The 12,197-nt window shown below is 36.7% G+C and overlaps 1 pseudogene; it reads right to left on the minus strand.

Annotated features, from left to right (window-relative positions):
- Positions 1–3,550: 3,550 nt before the first annotated feature.
- On the minus strand, positions 3,551–11,803 carry LOC128581050 (cytochrome c, somatic-like; annotated as a pseudogene).
- Between the last annotated feature and the right edge of the window lie 394 nt (positions 11,804–12,197).

The raw sequence follows: 12,197 nt of genomic DNA on the forward strand, positions 1-12,197 counted from the left end.
GATCAAAGCTTTAGGCTGCCAGAAACCATCAAGCATATCAGATATAGGAAAACCCCTACCTGAGAGGTGGAGGCTCAGAACTTTAATGACATGTTTTAACTCCGTGGATCAAACCCTCCCTGAAGCTGGATAAAGTTGGCTATTTTGTTTGGTTGGGGCCAAAACTGCATGTCCTTTAAACTTAAGTTTGAATTATCTAACTCTCTTACTTTAATTGGAAGAATCCTTAAAATATAGCCTCTAATCTTGGCTTTGAGGCAAAAAAAAAAAAAAAAAGGAGAAAATCTAAAATGAAGTGTGTCATATTTCTATAATGATGATATTCAATTTTGATGGTGTTCAGAAAACAGCACCTCAAAATCCTCAGAAGAAAAAGGTTTTCTCTGATCTGCTCCTGCCCTCTGACTCTCTTTCTTTCTTTTTCTCTCTCTCTCTCTTTTTTTTTTTTTTTTTTTGCAGTTTTTGGCCGGGGCTGGGTTTGAACTTGCCACCTCCAGCATATGGGGCCGGTGCCCTACTCCTTTGAGCCACAGGTGCCACCCTCAGGTCTATTTTTCAACACACCTAGCCACTGAAACTAGAATTCTTCTAGAAACTAGATCCCTAGAGAAACTAATCTGTTCATATTTCTTGTCCAGTGATAGATGGAATTGTTTGCTCTTTTTGTTGTTGTTGTTTATTAATTTGAGTTCTCTGTAGATTCTAATTATCAACTCTTTGTCAGATTTGTAACATACAAATACCTTTTTCCCATTCTGAAGGTGGTTTGGTTTAATTACTGTGTCCTATCTGTGCAGAAGCTTTTTAGATTAATTGAGTCCCATTTATTTACTTTTGCTGTTGTTGAAATTGCTAACGCAGTCATCTTCATAAAATCTTTCCCCAGGTCAACATCATTAAGAGTTTTATACACACTTGCTTCTAGGATTTTTATCAATCAACTTAGATTTAAGTCTTTTGTATATCATGAATCAATTTTTGCAAGTGGTGAGAGATGTGGGTGAGATATCCCTTAACCCCAGTGAGAATAGCCCACAACACAAAGTCTCAAAGCTGAAGATGCTGGCAAAGGTATGGAGAAAAGGGAACACTTTTACATTGTTGGTGGGACTGCAAACTAATACAGCCTCTTTGGAAAGAAGTATGGAGAATCCTCAAAGAGCTAAAAGAAGACCTTATATTTAAAGATCGTCTACAATCTCATTACTAGGTACCTACCCCAAAGTAAAAAAAGTCATTTTACCATAAGAACATGTATACTAGAATGTTTATCGCAGTTCAATTCACAATCGCCAAACATGAAATCAACCCAAGTGCTCATCAACACATGAATGGATTATTAAACTGTGGTATAAGTGTACCATAGAATACTATTCAGCCATAAAAAGACGGGGGCTTTACATATTTTGTATTAACCTGGATAGACTTGGAGAACATCTATTTAGTAAAGTTTCACAAGAATGGAAAAGCAAGTATCCTAGTTACTCAACACTAACATGAAACTGGTAGATGAAAAAACATATGCCCGCACAAGAGAAAGACACATTTAAACTCAAGTGGGAGGGGAGGGGAAAGGAGGAAAGCGGGAGAGGGAAGGAGGGAGGGGGCTTGGTGTGCTTTCACCTAACAGGCATAATGTAAGGGCATATGGCACCCCTCCTGGGTGAGGGACATAACTATAGCTCGAACTCTCCCTAAAAAGCAGAAAAAATAGCCTAATCATATATGCCCTCATATTAAATTAAAATAAAATATATAAATTAAATTAAAAGAAACTCATGAAAAGAAACTGGATTCCAAAGGCAGTTCATAAAAGCCAGGACATTTTTATCCAAAAGCCAGCGAGAAAATCTAAAATTATTCTGTATTAAAACTGGCATTAAGAAATTACCTAACCCACCTTGTTTGACTATCAGCCGTAAGTACTTCATTCCGGTGAGGACCCTGCCCCACACCCCACACCCCACATCCCATATCTTGGCTGAGATAAGCCAAGAAGATCTAGACAGACAGGCCTGGCTGGGTTTCCTCACTTAGCCTATGGGCACTAGAACATTCCCTCTCAATTCCATTATAATTTTACATGGCTGTCCAAACTGTGTTGAACCTAAGCATAAAAATGGATCATTCCCCCGTATCTTTGAATTTTCATTCTGAAGACTCCCTTTAATACACATTAAATAAATTTGTATGTCTTTTCTCCTATTCATTAACCTTGCCTCACATGGATGATCTTTTAGTGAACCTTTAGAGGGACACGGGCCTTTGCTCCCTACGTTTTCCATAGAGCAGACAGCGTATACCACCTTGTGAGAATACAGTTTCATTCATATTATTTCCCCTCTGCAAACTTTCACATTCTTCTTATTGCTATTAAAATCAGATCTAGTCTTCTTTTTACATTTTCCTAACACTGTCACAGGGTCATACTTCTTGTCCCCTTGCTCTGTCTAACCTTTTCTCTGAGCCCATTCGTTCATACTCCAGGGCCCATAGATTGCTTCCAATTATCCATATCATCATATTTGATATTTTAGCCCCATTGTCCTTAAGTTTACCCTTTATGGCCATAGGTAAAATAACCTGTGGTGATTACTTTCTTTATTTCTACATATCACTTTTACACTCTGAAGTTATCTTTGTTTTCAATTTTTGTCATTTACTTACTTAAACCCATTTGCCCCTGTGAGAATGTGAATTTCATGAGATCCTTCTGATTTTGCTGATTGCCTCTTCTTTAAAGATTGTAACAATGAAGTGCAGAGGAACATTGGATTTAAAGTTGTTGAAATGATGAATATTTAAATAACATTTCCCTTATTTTATTTTTGCCAAGGAATATTCTGTAATTCTAACTTCATTTATTTTGAAGAAAACTCTCTCCTTTCTCTTTTTTTGTCTATAAAATAAGTGTTAAATATTCTTTACTTGACATTACACATGAACCACACTAAAATGCCTTTCAATAAATAAAAGGTAGCATTTTTAGTAGACCCAGAGAAATTAGATTGGCATAGAGAAGACCAAAAATACGAAGTAAACACTGCTCCCTCAGCTCCAGCCCTCGCCTTTAACAGGCTAATGAATGCCGATTAAAACACCAATGAGTCTTGTTTGGTTCTGAAACAGTAAAGAGATTTCCCCAGTATTTAAATATATTCACATAACCAGGTACATAAATCTTAATATGAAACCAATCATCAATAGGTTTTGGGATGGCAATTTAATACCTTTGTGAAAAATTGAACAGCACTAATTAAATCTAATTATATCTTTAGAAAGGGAAAACAATGATAGCATTTAGTGAATTGGAATCACTATCAAAATCCAAAAAAACTCTCATTTTATTTGTTATAAAATAACAATACATTAAACCACATGCCAGTCTCAGTTAAATCAGGACTATCCAACAAAAACATTCTTTCCCTCATTCATGATCTGAATTCTGGTATATGAGACCAATCAAATTATGGTACACATAAAAAAAGCTGTGAGGTATTTTTCTTTTGTAATAAATAGGCAGTGGCCAGCTATTACTCGTTAGTAGTTTTTAGAGATAAGCTATGAAGTCTGCCCTTTCTCCTTTCTTCTTTATGCCAGCGTAGATTATTTTTGTTCCAGGGATGTTCTTCTTGGGATTCTCTTGTTAACTCTGTCAGGGTATCCTCTCCCCAGATTATGCCTTTGTTCTTATTGATGTCTGTCTAGTAGAAGCCAGCAGCTTGACCTGTCTTCCCAAATAGACCATGGAGATTTGGTCCTGTCTTGTGCTTGCCTCCTTTTTGCACAGTGTGGGACTGGACACAGTTCTGAACAAAAATCTTCTTGCCTTTCTCAATATCACTGAGAATTTAATTCTCTCTTTGGTTGCTGACTGTACGAAAGTTCTGGACTGGGAGCCGAATGTCTACCTGCTACCCCAATCTCAGCTTCCTCCCCTCCAGAGGTCACCTTTATTTGTGGATTTGTTTGTTCATGTTACCCACAAAAACCTCCTCTATTTTCTATGAGAACAAATTCACATATCAGAGAACTGAGGCACAGAGACATTAACTCATTCTCCTGGCATCATCTAGGTATTTAATGAAGTAGTAGAGACATGGACCAAGGTACTTGCTTTGTTTGTTTTATTTTTAATTCTGCACTCACTATTTTTTCTATTTTACTATACTTCTATGGGTACGTCATTTTATGTATCCTTCAGGTATAATGTGTTTTTGGTCCGTTTCTTCAAATTTCAAAAATATTTCAACAATCGCTTCAAGCAATATATAACAAAATTTCAAATTCCTCATTGATATTTATGTCACTAGTCATTATTAATTCTTACTGTCCTTTAACAACATCTATATTTCTGATACTTGTGAATCAGAGACTGGGCACTATTCTTTCCATGTCTTAAAGGGTCAATAGTTTTAATTTCTGCTTCCCACATCTTCACAAAGACCTATGGAAATATCTCCAAGAATAAGGTTTCACTCTTGTTATATGAGCCTCTTCCATGTAAATACACACACTTTTTTCTTTCTTCTCATTTAATTGTGTACATTTGCTGAACTTCAACTGTTTCTTTGCTGGGATGTGTAGTTAAAAGTGTATTTTCCCTAGGTTTATTATACCCTCCATATTTCAAAGGACAGGATCACTTATTATTTATATTGAAGTAAGATACACTTCTGCCCATGTACATAATATTTGAAGTTAACCCTATATATATATTTGACCTAATGTAAACGTTCTCTCATTATTCTTCTAATAAATGGCCTGAGAAACTGGGTCAAGACTGAAAAAGCTTCAGTAATTTCAGGGTGAAAAGAAAAAAAACAAAAAATCACCAGCAAGCAAAAATGTTGACAAGCCTAGTAATATAAGCATTTTCAAAAAATTAAGAGGGTGGTGCCTGTGGCTCAAGGAGTAGGATACTGGCTCCGTATACCAGAGGTGGCAGGCTCAAACCCGGCTCTGGCCAAAAACTGCAAAAAAAAATTAAGAAAAAAAGCCAAGCAGGGCTAAAAAACAAGAGAAAAATAAAGAATGCACACAATCTCAATCTTGTACCTAATAGCATTTTTAATGTGTATCCTATGTATCAAGTAAAATGACCTCAGCTGTAAATAAGCAGCAAGGTTGCACCAGTTTGACTGACTGAAAGGCAAAGAAAAGGTACTATCTTGCAGACTAAATTGCAGAAGGTAACATCTTCACGGCTGGTTCATTCCGTGATTCAAAGTAGGTACTTGTCCACTTCTATTAGCAATTCTTAATCATGTTGGCTGAGCTTCCCTCGAGGTTGCAAGGTAGCTACACCGGTTTCTAAACATAACATGCAAACATAAAAATGTTAAATTGACAAAGAGGTGTTTTTTCATCCTTATAAGAAAAGGAAAATGCTTTCCAGAATCCTCCAGGAGATGACCCTTCACATCATTTATCAGAACTGACTCATGTCAACTCCTAAACAAATCACTGGGAAAGAAAATGAGATTACGGTGCAGGTGAACTCAGTGAAACACATGGCTATTCAGTGGATGGTGGATTACCTGCAAAAATTCAGGAAGAAAAGAGGGATTGAATAGGTACTGGCATTTCTTCCACAGCATCCTCTAGATTCCGTAGAGATAAGCAAAACTTTGCTACATACCTCCTGTGAAGTTTCCCTCTTTTACCCTATTATATTACAGGCATTTCACCATGTGTATATAATGGCTTCATCTAATTGTATTGTATTACAGTTCCAAATTTATTGAAATGATGCCATATTTATTGAATTAATGGTCTATTAATTGGCATTTAGATTGTTCCCAACCATGACAATTATAACACACACAAATGATGTAAAGAATGAAGGTTGGAGAAATAGGTAAATAATAGTTAGATTACATAGATAGATGAAATTGTAACATTAGAACTTACCTTTCAGAACACCTATGGATAGAAATTAAGTGTGTAAAATGATTGTATACTTATTCTTTTTCTGAGTTAAAACTAGCTACTCACATATATTTTGCTATGTGCTGTTGTCTTTTCACTAATTAGTAAAGAGCCTGTAATTGCACTTTTGATTTCCTATTTGACTCATGATATTTAGAAGACATTTTAATTGCTATGTTATTGCTTTTCAATGTTCAACATTTATTTTTTTCTATTAATTTTTGGTTTTATTACAGGAAGCATAAAGGCAGAGAAAATGGCCCATACAATTTATGCTTTGAACATTATATTGACATTTTCTTTGTGGCCTAACATATGTTAGTTTTGAAATTATCAATTGACACAGAAAGAAATGTGCATCTTTCCTAATGTGCAAATGTTTAATTAAATATATCAAGTTAAATTTCATTTGTATGGAAATTAGATCCTTTGCATTTTTTGAAGACTTGATTTGAAAAATTAGAAAGGGGAAATGCTTTGCATCATATATTTTGATATGATTTTTTAACTCATAAAGATTCCCAACAGTTTTAGCCTTATTGTACATGATACTCTCTGTCATAAGTGAATTGATGGACTTTCCAACTTGATGCCTCTTCCTCTCGATTTAATGTCAAATGTCATTATAGAAATTTATAAAACATTCCATCAATAGACTTTTCGCTGCTTCAACCAATAGAGTTTGATAAAAATGATGCTATGCAACTTCTGAGCTAAGTCATAAAAAACCATGTAGCTTCTGCCTATTTTCTTGAAATATTTGCTCTTGGCATTCTCTTTCTCATAACCCAACCATCCTATTGCCAGAGGCCCAAGCTGTATGGGCAAACCATATACAGGCACATCAATAGACAACCCCAGTTAAGTCTAGCCTTTCATGCATCCCAGCCCAGGCTCTGCACGTGCAAGTGAAGGAGCCTTCAGGTGATTCTGATCCCAAGTATGTGAATGACTTTCAAATTCTTAAAGATTAAATGTATGTCCCCTCCTAAATGTTTATGTTGAAATCTTAACCTTTGGTATGCAGGCGATGGTATTAGGCAGTAGGACTTTTGGGAAGCAGTTAGGTCACGAAAGTAGAGCCTTTATGAAAGGAATCAGTGCCTTTATAGAGAGTTAGCACACTGTTCCCCCCATGTGAAGATACAGAAGTCAGCAGTCTACAAACAGGAAGTGGCCCCTCACCAAAACCCAACCATGTTAGCAGCGTGATCTCAGAAAGCCAGATGATAGAACAAAGAGGAATTCGTTTCTGTAGTTGATAAACCATCCTGTTTGTGGTATTTTGTGATAGCAGCTCAAATGGACTAAGAAAAACATCTTTCCAGATAAGGCCTCAGACATTGCGGAATATTGATGAGTTAAACCTGCCATGCCTTGTAATTCCTGACAACAGAATCTACAAAAACGTCTAGTGCTCATGCCACTAAATTTGAGTGATTTGTTATGCATTGGTAGTAATAGGTATAGACAGTAATCTTGGGAACTCTGCTCTGTAAAACATTTTTACCCTTTTACAGTTAATGTCTTATCAATTTAGACATATCTCTTGAGACAATTATAAGCTTCCAACCTATTTAAAATTAATATAAATTAGATTATAGATAAAAAATTATAATTCTTTGTTTTGAGTTCAGTAGGTCAGATTTTCCACTTGGTGATGTATCTTAATGTAACTACATTATTTTTAAAACTAATTTCTATCATTTTTGGCGTTCTACTCTTTCTTATGTCTATTTAGTATTGCCTTTGTCCAAGGCCATTTGAAATATGCTCTGTTCACTTTTATTTTATTCAGAATCTTGACAAGTAACATATGTCTAACTACACTTTCAGATTGTTTTAATTCTCCATTACCCCTAAAATTATGATCTGAGCTTCCTGGACCCTAAACAACAGCTTCTCTTTCAATCTTCACATTGAGGATATGGTGCAGGTGGTCACGGAGCCACAGATGGTCCAGACAGTGCAAGGGGGCTTGGGGCAGTCCATAACCTTTCCCATGCTCCTAGTCTCAAAGAGGTATGGCTTAAAAAAAAAAAAAACAAACGAAAACTTTTAAATCCAAAACTGTTAAATATCATGGGAATTATGTATTATTCAAAGGTTACAAGAATTTTCTTTAAAACCAACATGGATGAAATTTGTGTTGATATTTATAATCTTTTGTTTTTCAATTTATTTATGGTTTGGAGTATATTAAGTTCACTTCCCTTTTATTACTCAACAATAATAATTTATATGTACTTGCAGCATTATCCATTTCATTGAAATATTATAACATAATTACTATAAAGTTTTATATACTGTATACTCTTGTAAACTATAACCACATCCTCATTCTCATTATTGTGTAAATTAGATGATTCTCCATTTTATTGGTTTATTCAAAGAACCAAACTTCTTGTCAGTTCCATTATTTGTGCTGTTTGTTAATTAATTTGTTTCTCCTCTTATGTTTAATAATTCACATCTTTTGTTTCCTTGGGATTATTTTACTCTGCTTTATAATATCACAATTTTTTTGTTGATTTTTGATAAGAACCTCAAATCAAAAGTTGTAGGTGAGACTCTTGTCCTCTATAGCTCAATTTTTTAAGATTATTTCAATAATTTTGTGTAGACTTCCTCTTTATATTATGCCAATATTACTAGACTTACGTGAATGTCTGGGATAAAAAAAATCTGAGCTTTAGTTTTGATGCCTCTACCTGCTTTTTGGGCAAAGAAGCCCCAGGCTGGATTCAGCAGTTTTGATCTTGCTTGCTATGTTTGGGGTTCCTGGCTGGCCTGCTGGGGCTGTGCGTGTGTGTGTGTGTAATTGTGCACTGTGCATAAAACACATTGTGGTATGAAGCTTTTTGTCCAAGCAGGCAAGGAACTTTGAGGGACAGAGTGCTGCTTATTTGAATTCATTTACCACTCACCTCCTGACAGGTGGTCTTCTGACCTCCTCTAGTACAGATGTCTTCTACAGAGGTCTCCTTTGGAGAGTCAGCAGTGTAAAGGAACCTCACACATCCTGGGCCAGCTGTCCTTCTTGAACCTGATATCTTCACACCAACTTGAGACTCTCAAATAATCTTTTCAAATTTAGCACCACTATGCTCTGGAGATACAAGTAAAGATCCAGAAGATTACTTAATCCAATATTAATCACAGAAACACTCTCTAAGGAGGGTTTTTATGTGGCTGTTTAATAAAACATATTGGCTTTAGACAATAGTTTAAGATGAGACTAGAAGATAAGACTGCTTTTTAAATTAAGCTCCAGGGAATGTTTGGAAAAGCAAAACAAATTCACAACACAACCAGCATCCCAGGTTGAAGAATCAATTTCTAAAATTTTGGATGATCTAAGGACACAATTGTCATAACAGAGGGGTCTGAGTACAACTCAGGGAGTCTATAATGAGGTAGCTAAGATGGCAACATGTAGGGCCAGTAAATATATGAAACTTCAAAGGTGCAGCCAGGGTCACCACAGACATAGATGAGAACATCTTAGCACAAGTGCAGCAAACAGTGTTAGGAAGAGTGAAGTGTCTTAGAACTCTGGGGGAAGCTTCTTAGAAACTGAGTGGAGAAAACATGTCATTAATGCAAGTCAAACAGAATTAGGGTTTGAATACATTAAGGCAGGCGTCCTCAAACTGCAGCCCTCGGGCCACATGAAGCAGTGTGAATTGTATTTGTTCCTGTTTTGTTTTTTACTTCAAAATAAGATATGTGCAGTGTGCATAGGAATTTGTTCATAGTTTTTTTTTTTTAACTATAGTCCGGCCCTCCAACAGTCTGAGGGACAGTGAATTGGCCCCCTGTTTAAAAAGTTTGAGGACGCCTGCCTTAAGGTCTGCAAGTAAAATGGATACCATAGATCAGGGTCAAGGGCAATGCTCTACTTGCTTCACCCCTGCGTCTTTAGTAAAACTCTGCTTTCTCTACAGCGAGCATTGTCCAATAGCCACTAACCATTTACAGCTACTTAAATTCAGTTCCTCAGTTTCACTAGCCACATTTTAAAGACTCAACAGCCACATGCAACTAGTAGCTACCATTTGGTGGACAGCATAGGATGAAAATTTCTATGACTGCAGAAAATTGTACTGGCCCCCAGAGCAATGCAAGAGCACCAGTGGGGATTATAGTGGGACTGTCACTCATATTTATTTTCATCTAAGTTTTTAAATTTATATTTTTGTGTATATTATATATTAGTACAAAATATGTGCAAATTCCCAAAACTAATGGTTTATATTTAACTTTGTTGCTTAATTTTTCCCCTGAGCATTTACAACCCATATTCTCATTTTTCCTTTTTTATTAAATTGATAATTTCCATGCAATGAAAATACCATCAGGGCAAGAAGTATGACCTTTGATTATTATTATTTACTAAAAATATAAGAGCACATAGGTATTAAATAAATAAAAATAATTACTGGCTATTCAGAGTCATCTCTTCGGGTTATTTGGACAAAGCATTTGTGTTACAGATGGGGGAGAGTAGTATGTTTGCTGCAGAAAGCAGACAGCAGAGAAGTGGATTTTCTGTAAAAATTGTGGGAAAAGTTTGTGAACCAGAAAAAAAGTGAAGAAACATCTCTAATTTGCAAGTACACATACAATTTATTTTTTGGAATAGGTAGCTGATAGAGAGATTTGAAGCTGCAGTTCTGGAGAATGGAAATCAAAGAACTTTACTCAGCAGAGCGAGGTGCTGGTGCAGGTGTAGGGAAAGCCTGCTGAACAGGATTTTGTGTCCTGTGCCAGTAATCAAGGCTTTAAATTGGGAGTGGGGACAAGGAGTCATCAGCACATCTCGGGGGATAAAGACAGGTTTGCTCAGATCAGTCAGGCTTCTTAAGAGCTGATGACTTGGTTATAGCTTTCATGTGAGAGCCCCAAACAATAGGGGGAAGTGGGAAAGGGAGGGGGAGGTGGTGGGTAGAGGGAGGGAGATCGGTGGGATCACACCTGTGGTGCATCTTACAGGGGTATTTGCGAAATTTAGTAAATGTAGAATGTAAATGTTTTGGCACAATAACTGAGATAACGCTGGAAAAGCTATGTTAACCATTGTGATAAAAATGTGTCAAATGGTCTATGAAGCGAGTGTATGATGCCCCATGATCATATCAATGTATACAGTTATGATTTAATAAAAAAAAAAATATACAAAAAAAAAAAAAAAAGAGCTGATGACTTGCCATTCGGCCGGCAGGTGACAAGCTCTCAATAATACCTGTTGACTCAAATTTATCCTCTAATGTACATTTGATTGCCATTGTCCTCGTCTGTTCTAAAACAACACTGGAAGAGGACGCAAGCATAATCAGTAGACAGCAGTGCACTCTGTTGATTTTGGTGTGATTTAAAGCTTATCAGGGCCACCCAGGAAGTAGCAAAATGAAATTCTAAGTCAAAACGAAGCAGGCTATAATCTGAACTCTGCCACACTTTGGACATGAGGTTGTGGCTATGTATTAACCTCTGTCAATTCCCCGTGTTTGTGAAATGGTATTAATTATACCAAATTATACTTCTCTCAGAGAGCTGTGGAGGGTCCATTCGATCACTCCTATAAATTCTCTAGGACAGTCTCTACCTTCTTCACAGAAGCTGAAGAAATGTTGAGTATTTTCTTTCCCTTTTCTCATTTTTAAAATTTCAATTTGAACCTTGAATATCTTCATTTAAGTCTTCAACTCCCTTCACAATGATGCTAAGCAGAAAGTGCCTACTGGTTGTTATGAAAGTTTCACCAAGTCGGAGGAGCACGCCAAGGGCTTTCCACAGTCCATACACAAGACCCTGTGCTCACCCATTCATCTGTCTCTTCCCTCCCCGACGCTGCCCTCACCACAGCCATTAGGCCAAATTCCCCTCCCTCACGACTCAGTCAGCAACTTTGAGAACACTAGCTTGCAGACAAGTTTAAATTTCTCCCCTGTATAACAGTTTTCATTGCCTTGTCCATGTGCATCTCTTGATATTACCCCAAACTTAGCAACTTAACCTAATCTCCTAAAGAATGACTGAATGAATTTAATGAAGACTCTAGTAGCAAGCCAAGGGGAAAGAGAGGGATTAGAAAGGCAGGGACAGGGACAATGAATCTCCCTTCCAGCAGCGAGGAAGGTCAGTCCAAGAAGCCTACAGGCAGGAAGTTTACATTTCAAAAGTCTCACTTCACTGATTTGATAATGCTGCTGTAAGCCAGCTCTGAGCTTCCTGTTTCTCTGATACATTGACATGACCTACAT

This window comes from Nycticebus coucang, chromosome 3 (genome assembly GCF_027406575.1).
Source record: "Nycticebus coucang isolate mNycCou1 chromosome 3, mNycCou1.pri, whole genome shotgun sequence".
NCBI classification, from domain to species: Eukaryota; Metazoa; Chordata; class Mammalia; order Primates; family Lorisidae; genus Nycticebus; species Nycticebus coucang.